This window comes from Sorex fumeus, unplaced genomic scaffold (genome assembly GCF_029834395.1).
Source record: "Sorex fumeus unplaced genomic scaffold, SorFum_2.1 ptg000129l, whole genome shotgun sequence".
Taxonomy (NCBI): domain Eukaryota; kingdom Metazoa; phylum Chordata; class Mammalia; order Eulipotyphla; family Soricidae; genus Sorex; species Sorex fumeus.
Genome location: NW_026606186.1, coordinates 4,594,721 through 4,617,500, shown reverse-complemented (window position 1 = coordinate 4,617,500; position 22,780 = coordinate 4,594,721). Strand labels below are relative to the sequence as shown.

The window sequence follows — 22,780 nt, the reverse complement described above, 5'->3', positions numbered from 1 at the left end:
TCCTTCCAACCCAACTCCGCTGGGGCTCTGCTCTAGGGCTGCTTGCAGGGGAGCCAGTGGGGGGCTGTAAGGCGGGTGCACTGTCCACGTGCCGGCCCAGCAGCGGGTGGGGTCCGCCTGGTGGCTGGGGAGCAGCATCTGAACATACCCGAGCGAGGGGTTCGTGGGACCAGGAGGGCTCGCCTGCAAAAACAATTAGCGCCAACATCTGCCCAGGCACCCATGCTGGTTTGGTATAATTAAAGCCAGCCTCCAGAATCCCACTGGACACTCTTTAAAAACCACTCGTTTCCAGCATTATTTACAATGTGGGGATGGCAGGAGGGAGGCACTCCAAACCCCAGGGCACCCCCCAGGGGAGGCCTGGGTCTGCCTTCCTGCTGGGGGAGCAGGGCCTCAGGCCTTGGGACCCCGGAAAGACGCAGTGGGGCTTGGGGAGTGCCTGAGTAAGACCACCAGCCATGGTCCTCTTTCCTTTTCTTTCTGGAACCTGGCTGGGGGAGGCGGAGAAAGGAGGTTTGTGTGAGAGGTCCCCGATTCCTGCCTGGATCCTTGGGCTTGGATGCTGGTTCCTGCCTCAGAGAAGGAAGAAAGGGAGAAAGGGAGGGAGGGAGGGAGGAAGGGAGGAAGGAAGGAAGGAAGGGAGGGAGGGAAGGAGGGAGGGAGGGAGGGAAGGAGGGAGGAAGGAAGGGAGGAAGAAAGAAAGAAAGAAGGGAGAAAGGGAGGGAGGAAGAAAGGAAGGAAGGAGAGGGAGGAAGAAAGAAAAGGAGAAAGGGAGGGATGAGGAAGGAAGAAAGAAAGGAAGGAAGGAAGGCAGGAAGGAAGGAAGGAAGGAAGGAAGGAAGGAAGGAAAGGAAGGAAGAGAAGAAGGAAGGGAGGAAGGAGGGAAGGAAGGACGGAAGGAAGAAGGGAAGGAAGGAGGGAAGAAAGGAAGGAAGGAAGGAAGGAAGGAAGAGAAAGGGAGGAAAGGAGGGAGGAAGGAAGGAAGAAAGGAAGGAAGGAAGGAAGGAAGGAAGGAAGAGAAAGGGAGGAAAGGAGGGAGGAAGGAAGGAAGGAAGGAAGAGGGGGAGAGAGGGAGGGAGGAAGAGAAGAAAGGAATAAGGGAAAAAGGAAGGAAGGAAGGAAGGAGGGAGGGAGGGAGGGAAGGAGGGAGAGTAGGGAGGTGAATCAGCTCATTGCACCTTTCCCTGGGTGGCCGGACCCTGCTGTCTGGGCCATGGGGGTCACCATGCACCGCACAGGTGTGCAGACCCCCGTGCATGTCTCCCATCTCCCTCCTCCCTGTCTGTGCTCGCTCTGCAATGCTGAGACCTGGGCAGGTTCCCTGCGAACACAGGTAGCTCGGGCGGCACCCACACCCAAGTCCTGTTACCCCACACATGGCACAAATGCCAGTCACAGCTGGGGCTGCGAGGGGGTTGGGGGCTGCCTCAGACCCTTGGCAGTGTGTGCGGGGGCTGATTGCTATCCTCGAGGGGAAGTGATGGGGACCGAGCTTGAACCGGCCGAGGCCTGAGTTTCTGATGCCCTCACACCTCTCTCTCTCTCTCTCGGTGCTGTGGGTATCCAGTGAGGCCCCCTCGACACCCCCCCCCCCCATCCACTCTCCCCTGCGGAGGCCCAGAGCCTGAGCCCTTGGGGATGGAATCCTGGCTGTGAGGATGGGCCCTCCCGGGGTCCTTGGCTGGTGGCTGGCGGCCTTCTCTTGGACTGGCGTTCTCTCGGGCTGGCACGCTGGCCTGGAACTCTGGAAATGGGGATCCTTCAAGCTTGTGTTGCCCAGGTTGGGGGGATGGAGGAGGGGGCCCACAGGTATGGAAGGAAGGAAGCGGGGGCTTATGGACACGGGGGCTGGCTCCGAGGGGCCTGTGCCCTGGCAAGCTGCAGGCGCTTCGGGAGCCAGAGAGGGTAGCCCCATCACCGCTGGAATCTGGACTTTCATTTCTCTCTCCAGGTCCACCAGCCTCCAGGTTCGGGCCGGTCTAGGGGGGGAGACAGCAGCCAGTGTTCTGCGGTATTGGCCTGGGGGTCCCCACGGCGTCTCCATGTGATCAGCGGCGGGAGCAGAGGCCCAAGGACCTGGGGAGGGTTTGGCTTATTGCAAGCACTGCTCAGGGGGCCCAGGACCGTTCCCCGAGATACACCGATGCTAGGGTCCTGGGATCCCAGGTGTGGGGGACCCCAGGGCCACCTCCACTGGGCAGGGGGCCCCCATGCGGTCCCAGAGATCCAGCATGGGCCTTTCGTGCTTCCGCCTGACCCCCAAGCTCTCTCCTGACCTTGTTTAGTTTTTTTTTTCCCTGGAGGGGGCCTGCACCAGTGTGTCCCTCCCCCTACCCCAGGCCATTGTTTGGGATCCCTTTAGTCTCTACCTGCAGAGAGTGGAACATGACTCCCTGCCTGCTGTTGCACAGCTGCCCGTGGACCTCTCCGAGTCTGGAATATGCTGGAATGTACTGGAATGTGCTGGAACATGCTAGAACATGCTGGGATGTTAGCAGACAGGTTGGGACATGGGCAGCAGCGACTGCTCACCAGCCTGTCCCTAGGAGGGGAGCCCCGCCTGGGCCACTCAGGAGCTGGTGCAGCCTCTCTCCTGGGGCCCCTGCTCTCCTCAAATGCCAGCACCCTCCCACCCTTGCAGGGACCCAGAGTTTCCCGCTGGGTCTGCTGGAGTGATACAAAGCGCAGGTGGGTCCCTGTGTCCGACCAATACGCTCCCCCTTGCTTGGTTCCCCCCAGTGTCTAGGTCTTAGCTCTAAGTGGTGCCTTCCTGCAGCCTGAGACACCCCCTCCCAGACTCGTGCACCCCCACAAAGCAGCCTCTCTCTGTGGCTATCACCCGTCTGGAGGGTGGTTTCATCCTAGTGTGGGGTGATGAGCACTGTGGGGCGAGCATCTTGGGAGCAGCCACACAGCCCCCGTTTCCTCCAGACCGCCATGTGTTGGAATAATCCCCCACCCTGCCCCACTTAGCAGATGAGGAAACCAAAGCTCAGAGAGGAGAGCTCAACTCTGCCTAATCCTGAAGCCGGGGGCCCCCTCCCCAGATGTGCCCCCTGCTGGGCCTCGCACCCCGTGCCCTGAGACACCACTCATACCCTCGCTTAATTGTAATTCAACTACTTGTGATATTTTGGTACCAATTAATATTGATTTTACAATTGGTTTACGGAGATGTTGTTTTATTACTAATATATTTAATGTGCAAATCAATAAGAACACTTGCTTGGCCCTCTCCCTGGAAGGTAATAAAATCAGAGATCTCAGGGGTAAAATGCTATCCGGTCCGTGAATGGCAAAGCAGATGCTTAATGTAATAGTTAAAGACCAGGCCAAGGGCTTGGCAAAGCCAACTGTGCCCGCCCCACTCCCAGACTGCCAGCAAGGAGGCTCCCTGAGCCCCAGATGTGATGGGGGTGCGGCAGGAGCGACCACCAGCTTTCTGCGGAGGAGCCAGGGCTGGGGAGACTGAGTTTCCTCCACTAGGGAGGCCCCCTGCAGGCCTACCAGCCTCCCCCTTACCCAGATTCCAAGTCTTCCTTCCTTCTTTCCTTCCTTCCTTCCTTTCTTCCTTCCTTCCTTCCTTCCTTCCTTCCTTCCTTCCTTCCTTCCCCTCACCACCCTCCCTTCCTTCTTCCCTCTCTCCTTCCCTCCTTCTCTCCTCCCTCTCTTTTACTATTTTATTATTTATTTTCATTTAGTCTTTCATTCACTTATCTGATCACTTATTTATTCTCTTATTTTCCCATGTATCTATTTATCCAATTATTCAATCAATGATCTCTTCATTCTGTTGTTTTTACCTTTTTCTATCCTTTCAAGCATTTACTCATCATCCATCCACCCACCAGTGCATTCGTCCATTCCTCCATCCACCCATCCACCATTCATCCATTTGTCATCTGCCCATCCATCCATCTATCCATCCATCCATCCATCCATCCACTTGCATGCCCATCCATCCATATACCACTCACTCACCCGTCCATCCATCCATCCATCCATCCATCCATCCATCCATCCATCCATCCATCCATCCACTTACATGCCCATCCATCCATATTCCCACCCACCCACCTGTCCATCCATCCATCCATCCATCCATCCATCTATACATACATTGCCCACCCACTTGTTCATTCGCCTGCCCACCTGCCCATGTGACTGTCCATCCGCCCACCTGCCCATCTGTCTGTCTGTCTGCCCGTCCATCTGTCCATCCATCCATGACTTTAGCCTTCCTTGGGTGATTTGTCCCTTCACTGCCGTTTCTTCCTTCATTGCAGGCGGACAGGGTCTGAGCCCTCTCTCTGTCAGCTGTGGGGCTGTGGGGGCAGCTGTGGGCAGGTCCTGCCTGTGGGGTCAGAGTCGGTGTGTGTGTGTGGGGGGGGTTCTGATCTTCTCTGTTTTCCCACTCCTCTCCATTCCCCGTCCAGGGCTAAAGGTGAAACAGAGGTCCCACGGAACTCCCTGCCTTGGGGGCTGCCTGCACGGGGCCCTTCCACTGCCCCTGTCTTCCCTGGGCAGAGGGTGCTCAGCCCAGTGCGGGGAGGTGGTGGCATGATGGGGCAGCTTGTGCCCAGGGGCCAGCTGGGCTGTCCTTCACCAAGTCCCAGTCGCAGATGCTGCTGCCTCTGCCCAGGCCTGGCCGTGGGGTGAACCCCACCCTATTCCCCGGGGAACCCCAGATGTGAGTTCCCTGACTGCCCCCCTCAGCTGAGGAAACAGGCCTCGTGAGTGAGGGTGCGGGGTCTCCGCTCTCCTCTGTGAGGAGGGTGGGGGCAGACCTGTGTTACAGACCCCCAGCCCAGGAGGCTGTGGAGAGTCCAGGGGGGCAGGGCGTGGGGTGCAGGGCCAGGAGGGGCACGAGCTCAGCTTACAGGACAGGCTTGGCCACCCCTCCCGTCTCTTGGGGGTCCCCTAAAGGCCAGCTCTGCGGGCCGGGCTGGGGTGGGGGCTGGAGCTGGGCCCCTGCTGTGATTTATGGGGGCGCCGGTAATGAAGCCGGCTGGCAGAGACTAATCAGACATGAAAATCTTACCATTTAATTAACCAGAAACAAATGAGCAAGGGCCCCAGGAAGACGGGGAGTCCGGCCACCCCACCGTCCACTGCCACTGTGGGCTGGGAGCAGAGGCCACACCTGCCCTTCACTCATTCATTCGGTCCTTCTGTGCATCATTCATTCCCAGGGGAGCTGGGCACCTGTTCCAACGTGGCGTGCCAGCCCCACCACTCAGAGCTGCAAGCTGAGAGGCCCCCACCCCCCCGAGAGAGTAGGTGACCTGGGAGTCCAGTCCTGAGCCCAGCCTTCCTTCCTGCCCACACTCCGCCCCTTCTGCTGTCCACCTCTCCAGATGCTCCTGTTGCCCTCCTCCTCCAGGAAGGCCTCCTAGACTGCAGCTGCAAAGGACCCAGTGAGTGAGCCAGGTCCTGCAGAGCTGGTATGGAGCAGGGTACCCAGCTCCCCTTGCCTCTCTGTACTCTGCCTGGGTGTGAATCCTGCCAGGTCAGAGAAGACCTGAGCCCGTATTACCCCAGGAATGTGCCCATGTCCATGAGGACTGCAGCATCACAGGGCAAATGCAGTACCGACAGCCAAACCGCCCATTTCAGGGGTCGGCCAGCTCGGTGAGGGTCCAGCTCGGCCAGGGGGGCCAGGTCGCTTCTCTTTCCTCTTTTCTGTGTTGGAGGCCATGCCTGGTTGGGTCAGGAATTCTGTCCAGCTCTGTCTGGGAGTGGCTTCTGGCAGTGCTCAGGCACCAGGTGGCACCGGGGCATGAACCCGAGCCTCCCGCATGCAGAGCGAGTGCCAGCCCTGCCACCCCCAGCCTCTCTTTCCTCCTCTCACGTCAGCCCTGAGTCCGGAGCACTATTCCTGGAGTCCTGCAGGATGGGTGTCGGCCAGGTAGTGAAAGAGAAGGAACAGGAAGCAGGAGCCAGGAGGGGGTATGGGGGTGTGGCCCTGCTCCCCCCTTTGCTCTTGTGGCCTCCCTCCTTCCTTCTCTTTCCCTCTTCCTCTCCCTTCCTCTTTTTCCTCCTCTCCCCCTCTCCCCCCCATCCAACACTCCCTCCCTCCCTCCCCTCTCTCCTCACTCTCCCTTCTTCTATCTCCCTCTCTCTCCTTCCCTCTCCTTCTCTCCTTCTCTCTCCTCTCTCTCCCTCTCCCTCTCTCGCTCTGCCTCCCTCTTCCTCTTTCTCTCCCTTTCTCTCCTCTCTCTCTCTCCCCTCCTCCCTCCCACCCACCCTCTCTTTCCCCAAACATCCTTGTGTTCTTAATCTGGAGGCTCGAGGGCATTTGGGAACCCTTGGCACGTGCTGGTCACTATGCCGAGTGCCCCCCTCCCCCCCCCGTGATGGACTCATTAGGTTTTCTCCGCAGTGCTGTGGAGTATTAGTACTCAGTCCCCAGAGAGAGCTTTGAGGCCCAGAGAGGGCTAGCGCTGGACCCAAGAACACACAGCCAGTGAGCATCGGAGCTGGAGTGGAGACCTCGCCTACCCGGGTCCGAGCCACACCTGCTGCCTCCCTGTCTTTTCTTCCCTTTTCTTCCGAACAGTGTGCAGGAGGCCTGCAGGGCTCAGCTGGGACTCTCGGTCTGCGGGGCTGAGGATGAGGAGGACGAGGTGTGTTCAGGCCCTGCGGTGCCAGGATGTGATGGGTGCAGGTGGGCGGCAACAGGCACTGAACTCACAGCCTCACACTTGCAAAACAGGGTTCTGGGCCACTGAACCAGCCCAGCACCTGCCACCTCATTACCTCCCCGCTCAGGGCAGGGGCAAGGGGCCGGCCGAAACTTTCATCTGAGACAAGGAAAAACGGATGCTTCCTCACGCTGAAAGTAGACTATAGAACAAACATGATTGCCTCTCAATGCCTCTTTTGCAAACCATAACACCCCAAAGAACAGAGAGAACAGAGGGGAATGCCCTGCCACAGAGGCAGGGTGGAATGGGGGGATGGAGGGTGGGAGGGATACTGGGATCCGTGGTGGTGGAAAATGGGCACTGGTGGAGGGATGGGTGTTTGATCATTGTATAATTGAAACCCAAGCACAAAATTTGGATGTCTACAACTGTACCTCATGGTGTCTCACTAATAAAAATTAAAAACAAAAACAAAAAATGGATGCTTCCTCCAGGCCTTTAAAGGAGAGTCAGAGGAGGAAAGACAGCACGGAGAAGCGGGCTCAGGCATCACCAAGAGCAGACAGACTTGGTGCAGCCCGGCTCTGACACTCTGTCTCTTGGGGGTGTGGACAAGCTCCCTCCCCTGGCTGACCCTAGTGCGAGGGACAGATGAGCCCATGTGGGCATGTCACAGAGGTGCCGGGCCATGCTGGCTGCTCTCTGTGATCTAGGCTGGGATTAATATTTATGATCAATTTCCTTATTTGCAGGCGTACCGGGAGATTCAGAGCGAGCACATTCAAAACACCCCGCTCTGTGCCCGCTCTCTGCAGGGCTCAGCAGGCGGGCGAGGTCCCGCCTCATGCACACACCAGAGCAAGACAGGGAGGAAAATCAGCCGGTGACCAAGAGGGAGCCCCATCAGGGTGTCGGGTCCAGGAGACAGTTACAGGTCTGGGATTCTCTGTGTGTTCCATTTTTCATCTCTAACGGTGAGTTGGTGCCATTGTTGTCCCTGGAATGCATGGCTTTTTTTTATAAAGGAAATCAGAAACAAAAGAAAGAGCCCCAGAAGGTGACCTGGTCGCCTGTGTTCCTGCACCCCCCCCCCCTTCACTGCGACCAGCTTTCCACGAGGGAAGCACCGTTTCCTGGAGACTTGAGGCGTCTCAGGCCTCGTTTGAGTCAGGTTCTGCACCCCTGAGCTCAGTGCTCCTGAAGAGTGAGTTCTGCCGCGTGGTCACAGCTCCCAGGGGGCAGCTCAGCCCAGGTATGATCTGGGGGGACCCTCCTCAGCCCTCCGCAGAGCGGAGGGCGCCCCCAGGGCAGCCGCTTTGGCCAGCCATCCCAGGACCCCCCCACCAGACCTCGCGCATCTCCCACTGACTCCCCGCCCACGCCGCTGGGTCCCACCACCCTTCAGCATGTGGAACGTTAGACAATAGAAGCTGAGTGTAACCACTGTTTACAGAAAAAACTGGTACAAGATTTATTTATTGGGAGGTGACTGAGGAATATGAATTCTACACTCCATTTAAAATGCTTTTTATTTCTCTCAGCCTTGGGGCTCAGAGTACATCTAATTTCACCCACAGCTATAATTCTCCACCAAACAGTTCCTGCTACTCCTCTGGGGTCCCCAGGAGCTGAGTTAGTTTATGTCTGCCACTGATGAGGCGCGCGCAGGGCTAGCGCGGGGGGCCCCCGGCGTGGGGGGCTGGGGGTGGGGCCGCACGCACCCCCGCCACAAGCCCTGCAGCGCCCCCCGAGCCCGGGCCCCGGGCCTTGGGATGGCCCTGGCTGCGGCAGGCTGGCGGCCCATCGCTCATGCTGGACGCGTTGATTGCCCCAACCTCAGAGCTAACAAACAATTAGTTTGTTAGTATATTTATCCCGTGAACATTGGAGCCTGTGATTACAAATCCAATAGCGGGATTGTGGCGGCATTTGGAGATAAATCTGTGCTCCGGGCTGAGGCCTGTCAGGCCCGCGGTGGTGGGCGGGGGGCGCCGGCAGGGGGAGAGGAGGCTTCTCAGGGGTCCTGCTGGCCTTCCCCCCACTATCAGTTTTTCTGGAGGGCGTGTGTCCCTGGGTCTGCCCACAGGCCGGCGTGATGGTAGGCAGGTCACAGTCCTCCTGGCTGTGTCCACCCTCTGCTGCTCCCCAGGCCTGGTGCTCCTGCTGGCCTCGGTGACCAGCGATTCACCACCGTGTGGACAGCTGACAGACATAGGGTCTTGCTCTTGCCAAACCTCGGGGGTGCTCTGTGCTGGGCACTGACCAGCAGCCCTGTGCCCTTCCTGCCTCAGCCTCTCCTCAGCCCTCCCGTCTGCAGAACAAAGGCCCCAGAGCTGCCTCCACGCCCACCCTTGTCTGCCTCTGACGCTGTTCCCCTATTTCTGCAGGTCTTGGGTCTCCCTGTCCATGCCTGTCCTTCATTACATGGGATTTGTGTCCTCCCTTCCTCTTATCCCTGGTGTACAGCGGGGTCTCGCTGGGACCCCAGGAGCTGCTGTGTCTCTGCTCCGCCTATTGGCTCTGTCCCTGCCCCCAACAGCATCTCCCCAGCCCTCTCCTTCTGGGACTTTCTTTGTTTGGTGACCACCCCCAGCAGTGCTTCCAGGGAGGCCCAGCTCAGGCCCACTGTTTCTGGAGGTTCCCAGGGCCCCCCAGCGAGACCTACCCAATTCTGCTTCCAGGAAGCCATGTGGTGCTGGGAGTGAGCTCAGGGCCTCGTGCATGCAAGGCTGCACCCCGCCCCTAGACGCGCTCCCAGTCTCTGTGCTGGTTGGGTTACTCAGCTGCCCTCAAGGCTGGCTCTCCAGCCATCCTGCTCCTCTTGGTTCTTTCTGCAGAAGCTCCACACACCCTTTCATCTCCTCCCTCCGTCTGCTTCTTATCATCCTTCCTGTATCACCCATCCTTCCAACCATTCACTCACCCACCACCCATCCACCTCCCCACCCATCTATCCTTTCATTGACCCACCCACTCATCCATCCACCATTCACTCATGTCCCCATTCATCCATCCTCATTGATTTTGTTTATCTGTCCATCAGACATCCACCTACTCATCCCTTTACTCATCCACTCATTCATCCATATGCCAATTTATCCATTCATCTACCCATCCACCCATCCATTCATCCACCACCATCCGTTCATCCACCCCACCATCTACCCATCCACCCCTCTCTCCACCTGTACCACCCATCCTTCCGACCCTTTATCCAGATTCTTCCCTAATGTTTGCAGCCTTGCACCCACCCCTTTCCTCTACCCCCCCTCTGTCTTTGCTCCTCCCTCTTGATTCATAGTGATCATCACATCTCTGCCTCTACCTGTGGCTCTGCACTTCCTAGAATCTTCCTTTCTCTATGCGCCTGAACTTAGGCTACAGCTGGCCCCACCCCCTACTGGGACCTGGGAATGTTGAGGGAGTCATCAGGGCCGGTCCTGTTCTCTTGGAAAGGCTTCTCCCATCTGCTTTCCTCGTCACTCCATCCCACACCAGGCCAGGTAACAGAATACCTCCCTGACTCGTCTGCAGCAGATCTCTACTGGCCCTTCAGCCTTGGGTACACCCATAGCAATACCCCAGTGTCCCTTGAATCCTGGAGGTGGGGCAGCAGGCAACCATCTAGCTGTGGATCACAGTTATTGTCCATTGGGAATACTGGTGAAACTTAGTGAGAACTTGACATTGTTAGTGGCCCACATTTATTATGTGTCTAGCACCATTCCCGGGCTGTTGATGCTCTTGTTGGATTTTTGCAGCATCATGAAATAGGTGTTGTCATTCTTTCCATTTTACAGATGTCAAAACTAAGACATAGTATGAGGCAATATGCCCGTGGTCTGAAAAATGCTTTAACTACTATTAATGGGGGTGCTGGGTGGCCTCTTCAGGGCCGCTGACTCTCAGCAGTGACCAGATGGCCATGATCAGTTCTACAACCACCTTTTCTCTGTGCTCCCGGCCAACCTGCAGGCACCACAGCAGTCTCCATGGGCTTGTGAGGAGGTATTTCTGAACCTCAGTCTTTGCCCAGACTCCTCAATCCAAACCGTCCTCTTTCTTTTTTTTTTCTTTCTTCTTTTAAAAAGTAACTTTATTAAGTCATGAGTTTAGTTACAGACATTCAATATTCCAACACCAATCACACCACCATTGCACCTTCTCACCACCATTGTTTCCATCTTTCCAATCACCCTTGAGCCTGCCCCCATAGCAGGTCGCAATAATTTATTTCACATTGCTTGCTATAAATAATTTGCTAAAAGGATGATCAAAAAATGTATCCTTAGATAAAAGTTAGTGAAGATTGTTTATCTCACGGTGGAGCCCTTAAGCCCTTGTGTAAGAGATTACTAAGATGTTGTTACAGGTTAAGCCTTCCGTGTTGATCTTTTGTGAATCAAGATTGGTTGCTTTCTGCATTATATGCCATCCCATCTGGGGTGCTACTCCTGGTTGATCAGCTTTACAGAGTTTAAAATGTCGCACAGCCAAAATCTTGGTCGTACACTCCAGGGAGTCCAAAATTTCTAAAGCAGTCATACAGCTGGAGTTAAATTCTTAACTGACTGACAGCTTTTGGGGCATGGTGCGTGACTGCCGGGCTTCCAGAATTTTAGGGAATCAGGGAGAGGTAGCCTATTTCTCGCCATGTCAAAGTTGGAGATTTCAGTCACAAAACCCGCATTCCTGACTGTTTCATCAAATTAATTTCTGGGTGAGGCTCATTTGAGCAGTGGGATTCAGCTGGGAGCATGGTGGCATTTGTGGAATGTGGACTGTCCTCTTTCAAAGTCAGAATTCCCATCCTGTTCAATCCCCTCTTTTAAATGGTGCCCTCTCTAAAGGACGGTTATTAGCACCATCAAGCATCTGAGCTTGTCATGAGCCAGAACATCTCCATAGTACCTCCAAGAAACCTGAATTCAGAAAGAAGTTACCCATTTCTATTTATTTAAGTTTTGGGGTCACACCCAGCCATGCTTTGTGTGACCAGGGCTTACTTCTGGCTACACTCAAGAATCATTCCTGGCAGCATTTAGGGACCATATGGGGCACCCAGGAATTGAACCCCAGATGGCTGCATGCACAGCAATTGAAATACCTGCTTGTACTATCACTCTGGCCCCAGTCACCCCTTTTTAGTCAATGGGCCTCACAAATCTTTTGTTTCTACAGAGATCATGTCTGGACATTTATGTAGAGGGACTCACAGCGCACATGGGCTCATGTGTTTGGTCTTGTTCATTTCATAGGTTTCCAAGCATCATCTATGTGGAAGCACATGCTGAAATTCCTTTGAGCTGGCAAATGATATTCTGCTGAACAGATGCAGTGCACACAGACACATACTCTGTGTCTTCTTTGTGCACTGCTAAACGTTGGGTTGGTCTGACTAGCTGCTGTGAATTGTGCTGTTCTGAGCATTCATCACAGGATTTGCATCATGTCCCAGTGGGCACTCTCACTCTCTCTCTCTCTCTCTCTCTCTCTCTCTCATACACACACACACTCATTCTCTCTCTCCCTCTCACACACACACTCACACTCTCTCTCTTACACACACACTCACACATACACTCACACATTCACACACACTCACACACACACTTTCCACAAACACTCTCTCACACATGCTCTCACACACTCTCATACTCTTTTTCTCATTCATTCACACACACACACACACACACATACACACACACTTCCATGGTCTTGGCTCCCCTGGGATGGAATTGCTAGATCATGTGGTAACATTCTGCTCAGGCTTCTCTGGGACCACTTTCCAAGGGGGGCTCCCTGCTGAGGGGTGAGCAGTCTGGCAGGGGTTGGGATCCTTTGTGCCCTTGATTCTTATTGATGTTTAGCCCAGACCATGAGGCCACATCCCTCCTACTTTTCAGTTCTGTTTGGGCCCTGGAGGTGCCGGTGAGGGTGATATTGGGCACCCCTTTATTCCAGTGAGTAAAGAGGCTGAGTGAGTTTAGTTGGCAGTGAGGAACAGTGTAGACTCCTGAGTCTAGCTTATATATACCCAGCTCTTCTCAGGGATTACTCCTTGCTCTGCACTCAGGGATCACTCCTGACAGTCTTGGGGACCATATGAGGTGCCAAGGATTGAACCCAGGTCATTGGCAGTCAAGGTAAGTGACCTACCCACTGTCCTATCTCTCCAGTCCTTAAAATATTTAAAATTATATACATTGGATTTTATTTCTTTTAAAAATATTTTTTCCTTTTTTTAACTTAAAAAATACAGTTTAGATGACCTGGCTACTCATATTAATGATTATGGTTTTGATATGCAGTTATTTCACCCACCATCAAAGAGCCCAAGACCCTCCACAACTGTTCCTCTGTCCCCTCTGTCCACTCTTCATCCCTCCTGCTTCTCCCCCCACGGCTTGCTTATCTGAGTTTTGTAACCGCAGGCTGGGGCTTTGGTCACTATTTACAACTGTCCAGTCCTTTGTTTTGTCTCCATATCACAGTTGAGTGAGATCACCAGCAATTGTCCTTCTCTCGTGGGCATCTCGTTCTCCACACAGGTGAAGAGAAGTTTCTGTCTGTCCTCCCCGACAGCCATGCTGGGCTCCACGGCGCCTGGAGATCACAGCATCTTCTATCCTCTTGTCTGTTGTCCTGCATTTGGGTTGTTGGCTTAGCTTGGCCCAAATCCTTGTTGTTATCCTTGAAACTAGACTGTTTCTTGCTCTGGAAAACTTGAGGTAGAAAACAGATTGAGAGGAGGGAAAGTTGGCAAAGCTCTGAGTTCCTCCAATTTTCCTTGATGCCGCCTATTTCCTCCAGCTACTGGCGCTGCCCACAGGAGAGTGGGGACGGGTGTATTCCTGGTCAGACAACCCTCGGCAGGCTTCATGCTAGATGAGGCCACCTGGAAGAGCTGGGGACTCCCTTCCATCTTACAGGGAAAACCCAGGAGAGAGAGAGAAAGAGAGAGAGAGAGAGAGAGAGAGAGAGAGAGAGAGAGAGAGAGAGAGAGAGAGGTGTCAGTTCCAGCTCCATTTGCTTTCAAATTCAGGAGTGTATGTGTATGTGTGTGTGTGTGTGTGTGTGTTTGTGCATGTGTGTGCATGTGTGTACATGTGTGCACACACGTGTGTATGTATGCACACACGTGTGTATGTATGCACACACGTGTGTATGTATGCATGTGCAGTTAAGTTTAGGCGAGGCTCACCAGAGTGGGTGATTAGCACAGACTAATCAAGCCCTGGTGACACTGTCGCCATGCAGAACAGGAAGGGCTAGCTCCAGCTGGGATGTGTCTTCTGTATTAGGGTCTGTGTGAAGTGGATCCCCAAGGCCCAAGGGAGAGAGCCTAGTATAGACTCTCCCTGGAGACAAAATGTCAGGCTGAGTCCCCCTTGCTGCTCTTCCCCAGCTGGTCCCACCCTCTGGATACCACAGCTCATGTACCTGCGGCTGACTCAGCCTTGTCACCACTTCAGTGCTGCGACCAGCCTTGAGGTGGTTTCCATTGTTTTTTTTTTTGTTGTTGTTTGTTTGTTTGTTTGTTTTTTAATTTTAATTTTTTTGGGGTCACCATGAGATACACAGTTACAAAGCTGTTCATGACTGGATTCAGTCATACAGTGTTTCAACACTCGTCCTTCCACCAGTGTACATTTCCCACCACCAATGATCCCATTTTCCCTCCCGCCATCCCCCTTCCCAAGCCTGTTCCCTATGGCAGGCACTTTCTCTCTCCTCTCTCTTCTCTCTCTTTCTCTCTCTCCTCTCTCTATCTCTCTCACTCTTTTTGGGCATTATGGTTTGCAATACAGATACAGAGAGGTTATCATCTTTGTCCCTTTACCTCCTTTCAGCATGCAGTTCCTACCCAGAATGATCATTTCTAACTCTCTTTGTCATAATGGTCTCTTCTCTATCCCAATTGTCCTCTCACCCAGCATCTGAGGCAGGCTTTCAACTGTGTACCAATCCTCTAGGCCCTTGTTACTACTGTCCTTGGGTATTAGTCTCATATTGTGTTTATTTACTTCCCACAAATGAGTGTAGTCTTTCTATGTCTGTCCCTTCTGACTATTTCACTCAGCATTATAATCTCCATGTCTATCCATTTATAAACGAATTTCATAACTTCATTTTCCTAACTGATGCATAGTATTCCATTATGTAGATGCAAGAAGGTTCAGTTTTATTATTATGTTTTACAGCTACAGTGACTGGGGTCCAGAGAGAAGAACAGTATGGAGGTAAACCATGAATAAGTGCAGAACTAGAATTTCATAAAGAAGCCTCCATCCCTGAATCTGTGTCTTTAACAACTGCTAGAGTTTACTGCTTTGACCTGTCTTGGCTGTCCAGGGATAGGACCCATGACCAGTGGGTCCACATGGGGTCCATAGAAAGCTGTCAGAGGGACAGCCTCAGCCCACATGGCCTGAGAAGGACCCTAGTCCTTCCATCTTGAACAAAGGCTTGTCTGGAATAAGTTACTGATTATTTTGATTTCTTTTCCTCTTTTGTCCATCAAGGCATCAGTTGTTTGGTCTTGGGTATCCTTTGCTTGGCATAATCGTGGGCTTGCTAGAGGAACAGAATGAAGAGCAATTCGTGGCTGGTCTGTTTTTGACATAAAGTGGGGCTTCTATTCACTAACCCTTTTGGAGGTTAGACTTTGACCTGCTTCCATGGAGCTTTCTGCTCTGAAAGGATCTATTCCCACTGAGCTGGGTGGTGACCTATGAACCGCCGGGTCCCAGATCAATGGGGTAATTTATGACTTTTTACACTGCAAAGCAGAATGTTCCAGAATCTTTACTCACCCTGTGAGTCAAGAGTGCTATTTTTGGGTCCTGGCTACCCTCAAAACTTGCTTAACTTGGTCTCTTGCTGCTGCCAAAGTGGACAAACCCCAAATATCACAGGAATGGTAATTATCACTGGGACTCAGGGGAAACTTTTTTAAAAAATTTTATTTTATAAGGTTGTTCACAATATTTGATTAGATTTAATATTCAAACATCAATCCCACCACCATTACACCTTCCCACCACCATATTTGGGATGCTTCCATCCAAAGCCCCAATCCCTGTCCCAAAGTGCAACCAAAATAATATATTTTGTATTGCTTGTTAAGAAAAACTGCTGAAAATGCTAAAAAAAAGTATCCATAGAGGAAACAGTGTGAAGATAGTTATATTTTGGCAGGGGCCATTAAGATCTTCTTTAGGATATCATTAACATGCTGTTAAAAGTTGAGTGACGTGAACTTTTGTATATATATATATACATATAAGCATGTATATTTCCCTCTATGATTGGTTTCCTACTATTTGAACCCCAACAAATGTGGTGTGGTACTCTTGGATAATGGGTAGGGTGTGTCTTATGATGTGTCGAGTGGTCACAAATGCGTCCGCGCAGTCCAAGTATAGATTTACCCATGCGTGAAGCTCAGCCTGAACATGTGGGGAACGGCCTTGAGCATGGTGGTGGTTGGGTTGTGGAGCTTTTCAGCTGCTGAGGCTGGGTCCTTGGGGGTGGAGAGGGCTTTCACCCGCCCCCCCTGGGGCACTTAGGGGACACTTTTGACTTTCCACAGCCATTCCAGCTACAGAATCAGAGCTGGCAGGCTGGCTTCTGGCAGCCTCGCCTTCGCTGGCTGCTCCAGGCTACAGACAGGCACATCCTAGTACCTCCAGTCTGTGATGTGGGGAGGACTAAGATGGTCAAACCTCCATGAGATGGTCCAGGCTGTGATGTGGGGAAGTGTGAGATGGTCAAGCCATACGTATTAAGGGGCAACAAGGTTCATCAGGTACCTTGGGGGTCCTGGTGTGGGATTAGGTCTCGCCAGTGCAAATGTCTGTGTCTAAACTTCGAAGCTGAACCAACCTCCCATTTGCAAGACAGATAAATGAAGGAGAGAGGAACCATTCTTGGAGCAACTTTAAAAATTTTTTCTTATTAGTGAATCACCGTGGGGTACAGTTACAAACTTAGGAACTTTTGTGTTTGCATTACAGTCATACAATGATCGTGTACTCATCCCTCCACCAGTGCCCATTCTCCTCCACCATTGTTCCCAGCATCCCTCTCACCACCCCACCCCATCCTACATCATCCCAACCCACCTCAGCAGCAGGGAATTCCCTCTTATTCTCTTGCAGTGACTTTTTAAAATTACTGTTTATTCAGCAGATACTCAGAGAGTCTATTCTTTGCCTTGTCTGGGAACTAGGAATAGACACATGCATGGCCACGAGAGAAATGTTGGAATTTAATTTTGTCTTGTTGGAATCCTTCCCCTCTGCTTCTACCCTGGGGAGTCAAAAGCTTCTCTAATCTTGGGATTTTCACCTGCTAAAGGAGACAGTTGTGGTGTCTACCTCATTTGGTTATGGGAGAATTCATTTGAGTCACTCAAGTAAAGGGCTCATCATGGGTTTCTTGCCTAAAGGATGTGGAGTACAGATTCCTCTATGGACATTTCTCTCTCAGCCCACTGTGGGTGGGTATATTTAGGTCCTGCTAAGTAATGAAATTTGCGGCATGGTCAATGCTGGGAAAAGGGACTTGAGGTGTGCCCAAAGACCTCTCTTTGCATGGTGTCTTCAGATCCACACTACCCCATTTTCCATCAGTCCTGGTTCACTCCAGAACTGTTGGTTTAATTTAGTTTCCAGAATTGTGTCCTCCTGGCCTGCAGAATTTGGATGTAGAAAGGGCAAGAGTGCAGTGTGGACAAACACGTCAGCACCCTGGACAGCGGCCTGGCGCTGTCCATGGTGCAAGACCCCCTTCAGGCCAGCCCCAGGGGTAGCTACTAAGGGGCTAACCTAGCTGACTGCTTGAGTCTCAGTCAAAGAGCCTGTCCTTCTATCTACCCTTTATCTTTCGCCTTTTCTTGCTCCCTCCAGATTTGGCGGTAACTGACCCGTGTAAGGGGACTTCGATCCTGCCTCAACCTGCTTCAGAAACTGGCAGGCAGGTGCCCCCAGGCCAGTCAGGATAAGAGCCTGGCTGGAACAAGAGTGGGTGACATCATGGGTGGACTGCCCCGGCCCTCCTTCCTCTGAGAACCCAGGAAAATCCCATACGCACCCTTTCCAGAAGACACTGGAAGGAGTCATCACACCAGGCAAGCTTTTCTGTCCTCAGAACCCTTCCTCTTCATCCTGATTTTTACCTCTGAGGTAGGAGTGACTGCTGCAGGGGCGCTGGAGAGGAAACAGGGGTGTGTCGAGGTCAAACAGGTTTCCCACATCCACAGAGCTGGGGAGCAGGTTTAAAGCCTGGACAGCTCGATTCTCAGCACGGCACAGCAGACCTGCTCGGAGAACTAGAGCACAGCAGTAAGAGCAGGGGTAGGTCTGAAGCCAGAGCTGGGGCACTGCTCCCTGCCTCCTCCAGGGGGAGCCAAGGAGCTGGGGGCACCGCCAGCTATGCTCAATGTTCTCTGATGGAGACATGCCGTGGAGAAAGGGAGCACCAGCCAGGAGCAATGGGGAGTTTCCCACCTGCCAGGTGAGTGCCCTTTCCCTCATGCATCTCTGGTCAGACAAGTGCAGGTGTGAAGGTTGTAGCTTCCCCATCTCTCCCCACCCCCCGCCTGCCTCCCAGTGCTCCCATGCTTTTGGGGGCCGGTTTCCAACTCTTTTCTCATTCAAGGCTCTGCTGAGGTGAGAGCGGGTGTGGGAACCGCCTGTGTTTCTGTGGGGGCTGGAGTCCCTCACTGGGGCTGCAGAGGTGCCACCCCGACAGGGGGGGAGTGCATGGGTGGCTTGTATTGGCTGCACATATCCTGCTTCAGACCTGCCCCCTCCCCCAACCCCACTCCCCTTCCCACCCCCACTTCATTGGGGGCTGCCATCAGATTGGGTTCGTCCATAGACCCGGGCCAGCACCACTCCATGGAACAGGGTCTCCTTCCCCTCCCTCTGGGGGGCTGGCGGCCTCTGGGGGCTTCCTTTTGTGCACACAGGTTGGTCTCCCCACCATTTTCCTAATAGTTACAAATCACGTTCAGAAACCCCCAAGGACTCCCGATCCATTAGCGGCCTATAGGGACAGCCCGGCGGGAGGTGTGTGTTTTGGTGACGGAGATGCTCTGTGTGCGGTTATTTTTAGGCATGTCACATGCGGCTCAATCTGTAGGTGCCAGCGTGTGAGCCCGGGCGTTAAGGGCGTGAGACAGAGAAGCACAGAGACAGAAAGACACACACGGAGACAAAGACAGATGCACAGAAAGACAGAGAGGCAGGCAGACAGAGAGACAGAGACAGAATGATAGAAAGGCAGACAGACCTAGAGAGAGGCAGGCAGATGAGACAGGCTAGAGTGGCAGATGGGTGGACAGACAGACAGATGGACAGGCAGGGAGCACAAGCTGACAGTCCCTAGTGTGAAACCATGTGTCTTGCCCAGGAGGGAGTGTTCGTGTCGCCCTTGGTCCCTTGGCTCGCATGTCTGCGTAGCTTCTGGATCCTGATTCCCTTGTGGGACTTTCAAAAGGTGACAATGTGGCCCCCTCATGAGGGGGAGCTGCACAGGCATCCATGGGGTGCTCAGGGGTAGCTATGGGAGCCAGCCCACCCCCTGATGCTTGTCCCACATGCCCACATCTGTGTGTGAGGGGTGTGATGGAAGCCCCCTCCCTGCCTGCCACCCCTGGCCCGCCTCCCCACTGCTGTGGCAAAGTTATTTCTCGGAAGCGCTTCCAGCACCTGGCTTAATAGACCTGCCTGTGAGCATATTCCCAGTTCCACACTGCTCCCCAGTGACTGGGGACCTTTTGTCAAGCACATATGAAATTAAGTGAAATAAAAATCATATTAAAAATTATTACCATCTAACAGCCATTAGTCTGCACACTGCTGTCAGCCTGTGATGGATTCCTCACTTACTTCAATGAATGTTCTAACGACAGTGATAAAATCACTCAGAAAAAATAGAATAAACTGTTAACCCTCTCCCATCGATGCTTGTTTTTCTTGGGGAAAGATACAATGAGGGACCCCGGTGGAAGGAGTGGAGCCGGATGTGACCGTCTAGAGGGAACAGTGGCTCAGCTGCAGGTTGCTGGCTTTCTGCCTCTGACTTGGGGAAGAGACGCAGGCCCCAGAGTCCTCCAGCTCGCTCTGAGCTGAGCCTGGTGCACATGCTGGGCTGTTCCTGGCTTAGGTCAGGTGGGGCCTGGCGCTGGTACTCTGGGTCTTAAACTGGGTTCATTTCCCAAAAGGTTTATCCAGCCTCTATCTACATCTGAGTGGAAGGCCCAGGTGAGCTGCAGTGCACATGGAGGCAGGGGCCCAAGGGCTGGAAAGCTGGGCAGAGCAGTGAGATGCTTCTCGAGGAGAGATCTGGGACTGATGAATGAACGGGCTTTCTCTGCAGCTCTGCTGACAGAAGGGACTAGAAGCTGGAGGTTGTCCCTCACAGTCTTGGGAGGGGACAGCTCTTCTGTACCAGGCAGGCAGATTTTCTCTGCATTTTAGGGGGCTGTGGAGAAACTGTGGGGTCCCCAGGTCTGTTGGGTTGGGTTGGGTGGAGAGAATGGGGCATCCTTGACATTTGGATCAGGGCACAGGAGGGAATCCTCCAGGAGTACCTACAGACCTGAGGACAGACCATGAGGGCAATGGACCATTGAGAAAGTTCTAGAAGGAGTGGATGGATAGGAAGCGGGCATAGAAGGAGATCAGGTGGTATGGGGCTCAGGGAAGGAGAGTGTTTCAAGGGTCGAGGGGGTACCATCATGTGAATGGCAGGGGCTTTCTGGAACTGAAAACTGCTCCTAACGGGAGGGAAGCATCCAGTGCTAGTTTTAGGAGGTCTCTGACACAGCCCCTTGAAGTGAGTGGGATGAGTGTGACACAGTTTATCCACATGCAGAGGGCACACCTGAGGGGGTCCAGACCCTCAGCATCAAAATAGTCTGTAGGGCTGGCCTGGACCTGTGAGCATAGGGTGCCAAGTCGCCTGGCCATCACTTGAAGACCCTGGAGGGTGGGTCCAAGTTGCTAACCCACCCCTTCCGTGTACGGCAGGTAGGGTGTTTGCCCTGCATGCAGCCAACTTGAGTTCAATCTCCGGCATTTCATATGGTCCCCAGAGCACCATCAGGAGTGGTTCCTGAGTGCAGAGCCAGGAGTCAGCCCTGAGCATCGCCGGTGTGAACCCCAAACAAACCAACCAACAAAATGATTGTCCTGGACCAGAGTGGAGCCTTCACCCAGTTTTGCCGCATCCTCGTGCAGACTACATGTCCTTGTGTCTTCATGAGGGACTCGTCTGTTTTGGAGGTTTCGGAAGTGTCTTTCTTGGGGGATGCTCTTGCCCAAGAAAGCAGGGCACCAGGATAGGCTAGGAGTCAGGAGATGGTTCTATAATCATTGGTTGGGGGCAGCAGCTTCAGGGATGCTAAGGAACAAGGCAGGGTGGCTGGTACCTCCTTCCCTGTGGGTAGCTCCTGGATGCGGGCTGAGTGCTCGCCACCTCGCAGTGCTCAGCAGATGCCACTGGAGTTAGTCCTCTGCCCAAAGTTGAGGTCATGCCTGGTCATTTCCAGGAACACATGCCTGTGGGTTTCTCCATGCTGGGCCAGTGGGAACTGGGCCCTGGAACGTTCTGTAAAAGGCTGAACAGAGACACTCATGTCCCCTCTAGGAGCACAGTCTCTGGCAAGGCGGCAAGCAGGCCAGGGTGCTGTGGTGACCTGCTTCCTGTCAAGAGGGAGCCCTTTTGCATTGCTTTTCTGGGGCTGCCCTTTCAAAGGGGAGTGGCTTAAGGCAACAGCTGTTCCTCCCTGCACAGTTCTGGAAGCTCAAGCAGGAGCTGGGACCACTGAGACCCGATTCTTCCCAAGGCTCGGGGGGAAAAACATTTATTTGCTCTTTCAAGTTGCCAGCCACTGTTGGTGACCCTTGGCTTCCTGGAGTTTGTTTATAGCTGTCTTGCCCATCTCGGTCCCGGAGTCACATGGCACAAGTTTCTCTTTCCTCTTCTAGTAAGGATGCAGCAAAACTGGATGAAGGCTCCACTCTGGTCCAGGACAATCATTTTGTTGGTTGGTTTGTTTGGGGGTCACACCAGCGATGCTCAGGGCTGACTCCTGGCTCTGCACTCAGGAACCACTCCTGACGGTGCTCTGGGGACCGTATGGGACACCGGAGATTGAACTCAGGTTGGCTGCATGCAAGGCAAACACACTCCCTGCTGTGCTATCACTCCAGCCACTGGTTCAGGATGAACTTGTCTGACCTTGATGTCCCCTGCAAACTTCATTCTAAGTAAAATCACTTGTGCCAAGCTATTAGCATGCCACCATCTCTCAGCCATTAGACCCACAGAACCGCAAAGGTGAGTGTGTCCCTGAAACACTCTCTATGTTGTATGAAGGACCAGGGGCTAGGGACAGTGGCAGGGAGGGCCTCGAGGGCAGAAGAAAGTCTCCTTGCAGGCCACACAGGGTCTGTGTTAGGGACCCAGCAAGTGAGTCCTAGCCTGGGCACTCTGGAGCACTTGGACTAAGGAAGAAAGTCAGAGCTCTCAGCCCTGGGCAAGGACCAAGCTGGCACTCGGCCTTGGAAACATCATGGAAGGGGCAGCCACACACCAACCTTGGCAAACAAGTTTCAGGGGGTATCTCTTGGGGTCCAGGAATTCAGAGACTGCTCCTAGGACCAGAGTCTTAGGGGCAGCTGCTCACTCATTTGTTCCTTGAATATTTTCTTCCTCAGTGCCAGGATGCAAGTGGTCCAGGGAGCAGCCCCTGGGATGAGACCTTAATCCATCAACCCTTATGAGCAGTGGCAGTGGCCCAGTACTGGAGCCCTGGAAACACATTACAGGCCGGAGCTTGGGTGCAGGTAGGGGGTCTAAGCAGAGACCTGAGTGAAAAGGAAGGGTGTGTGTGTGGTAGTGGGGAGTGGGGGTGAAGGGTCTGAGGGATTCTGATGGTGGTGAGTGTGGTAAGTTTGTGTGTCACAACCTCAAAAATTTACAATGTTGTAACTGTGTTACCTAAACTACAACTCAGAAGATGATATTTGGGGCTGGAACCAGAGCACAGAGGGGTCAGCTGTTTGCCTTGGGTTTGATCCCCAGCACTCCATTTGTTCCTCCGGCACTGTCAG

The 22,780-nt window shown here is 53.4% G+C and overlaps 1 pseudogene; it reads left to right on the top strand.

Moving 5' to 3' along the window:
* The window catches only part of LOC130045714 (protein arginine N-methyltransferase 3-like), a 127,507-nt pseudogene that overhangs the window by 1,947 nt on the left and 102,780 nt on the right, over positions 1 to 22,780 (top strand).